Source organism: Limulus polyphemus, unplaced genomic scaffold (genome assembly GCF_000517525.1).
Source record: "Limulus polyphemus unplaced genomic scaffold, Limulus_polyphemus-2.1.2 Scaffold5461, whole genome shotgun sequence".
In the NCBI taxonomy this organism is placed as follows: Eukaryota; Metazoa; Arthropoda; class Merostomata; order Xiphosura; family Limulidae; genus Limulus; species Limulus polyphemus.
In genome coordinates, this window is record NW_013671071.1 from 33,575 (window position 1) to 36,400 (window position 2,826).

A 2,826-nucleotide genomic window follows, 5' to 3' on the forward strand; every position below is an offset into this window, starting at 1 on the left:
CAGCACTTGACAACAATACTGAAATACAACAGATATCTCCCAGTGACAACACTTAACAACAATACTGAACTACAACAGATATCTCCCAGTGACAACACTTAACAACAATACTATATCATTTCTTTATAAAGATATTCGAAGCACCAAAAGTCACATGACTAAGCTCCGTGCTACCAGACGAAAGTATTTATGAGTAAACTGTTTAAAAAAATCTGAAATAATCTGGGTATTAGGATTATAATAAATCTTCTGTTTTTATTATAGTTGAGTATTTATTTTTATTCAACTTTTTTTTTTCAAGAAAAAAATTTATATGTTGCTCTTAAATATCTTGACTCCAGAACTCCCCATACTTTATCATCTTTTTTTATTCTCTCTTTTTTTTCTATTAATTGTTTGTTCGGGATTTTGGTTTAATTTTTTAAAACCATAAAAACACAATCCTTCATTCTCTGTAACATAGGACTGAGTGTGATCGTTCGGTTTGAGCTGCAGACCACGTGATCAGTAAGCTTTACGTCTTTAAAACAGTTAGATTTACCATTTCGGGTCAATATTCTGCAGTTCTGGAGCGATTAACCAGAGTAAACTCGGAGTAGATAGGAGCTTATGTCTGGAAAGCACGATAAGGCCATGATTAAGGCTTAAGTTCATATTTTACAGGCTTGAAAGCTAACTAATGCTACCTTCTTTCCTTCCCTCTTGTGCGCATGACAAGTATAATTACTTGGCTCAAAATATATTGGCTCGTGTTATCGCAGTCAGGTGAGAATTGGTACAAATATATCATTAGAGATTTAGAATAATGACCTCATGTCTGTACTAGAACCGTTACGTTCTGGATTGAGTGGCGAGCCCCCACCCTTCTTGTATTATCCCCTCAAATTACCGTCTTGTTTTTACACCGATCACATATTGCATCACGTTTTATTTACAATACGTAGGGGGAATCTAGCAGTGGTTATAGGTGTTAACTGCAATATTAGCTCGACTCGTGTGTTATTACCTTCGTAGTTACAAATAGCTTAGAAAAATGGGTTTGAAATGGCAATGGGGTTTGGAACCCCATCATTAGCGCTAGAGTTAAACAAAGTAGATTTAAAGTTGGGTGTAGACACTAAAAAAACAAAAAATAAATGAACCATAAAACTGGTGTTTAGTACAAACAAAACGGAAAGCACTAACTAGCCAAATAAAATTAAGAAAGCTACAAAAAATAAAATAAAAGGAGAAAAAAATCCCCTAGTCTCCTTCTGGCTGAAAAATGGAGGTGGTTGGTATCTTTGATGTTTCCCGGTGGATCGGCGACATGTTTTTAAAGGTTTACATCGCTCAAAATCAGTGGTTCGATTCCCCCATAATGGGCACACCCATTTTAATATCTTTGTGTTAGAAGAACCATAATTTTTGTAGGATGACCTGTCATGGCCTCGTGGTACTCGACTCAACATAGAGGGTTGTGAGTTCAGATCCTGTTCCCGAACGTGCTCGCCCTTTTTTTGTGTCGGTCAATCCCACCATTCGTTGGTATGAGTTGGTGGTGTTGACTAACTGCCTATACTGTAGTCTATCACTTCTGAAATTAGGGACGGCTAGTGAAGATAACCCTCGTGAAATTCAAAATAACCAAACTCATTACATCCATTAGTGCTATTTAAAACTTTGTACATTGGAATTTGTAAGACCATTTGAAAAGGGAACGTCTTGAATTTTACTGAAGTGAAAATATGGGCTGGTATTTTTTTGTAGCTATACAGTACACATAGTAAAAACCTAAAACTATTTTATTTCAAGTCTTCTTGGGGGGAAGCTCCTGCCTTTCCCCCTCAGTCGTTATTTAACAATCGTATTTATTACACTCAAACTTACCCTTCCTCCCCTTCGTCATAAGTGTACCAGTCGCTCCATCACTAGCGCCATCTACTAAGAAAATGTAATCAACCGTTTGGTATTTTTAGTTTACTCGTAACTTCGACTAGATTGGATTTAGGGCTGTTTATTTGTTTTAATCAGTTATTTCATTTTTAATTGTGTTTTTTTTTCTTTCACGACGCTCCAGATTTGTGCTGTTGTCTTGTTTTTACTGGATACACCGTCATCACCTTCTTAGTTTAAACTTCCTGTTCTGTTTCCGGTAAGTTTGTCTTTCTAGCCACTACACAGCGACTCGTACAACAGCTCTGAGTTTTTTTGTTGTTGTTGTTTTCAAGTACAAACTTTTAGCCCATAGCTACGTCATCTCTTAACCGATTTGAGATCTAATTACAGTTTTTGACTCGGAAGGTCAAATCCTTTCGATTGACATATTTGACCACTCCCAAGGTCTCATAGATTAATTTATTCTAATCCTGCCTAAAATATTTTCAATTTGAGGTTAGGCTGGTAGAGATCCTGATGAGTAATAAAATCGAATCGGGTATACGCGCGCCACAAGCTTGGTATTGCCAACGCATAAAAATATAGCTAATAAAAAAGAAAATAAAGTATCTAATCTTGCCTTAAATAATTTCAAATACCGAGAATATTGAGAATTCCCTCTTGTTTGAATTTTTATTTTAAATGTATAATTTTTATGTTGTTTTTTTTTTTTTTTTTACTGAAGGTTTTTCAAATACATTTTGTTTCCTAAACTCGTTAGTTGTTGTGAATAACATGGGGGTAATTATTTTTCTGTTGTTTCGTAGTGTTTAACTTTATTCATCATTAGTTGTCACGTAGGTACTTATTAGTTGATATTGTTGAATTATTTTTCTGTTGTTTCGTAGTGTTTAACTTTATTCATCATTAGTTGTCACGTAGGTACTTATTAGTTGATATTGTTGAATT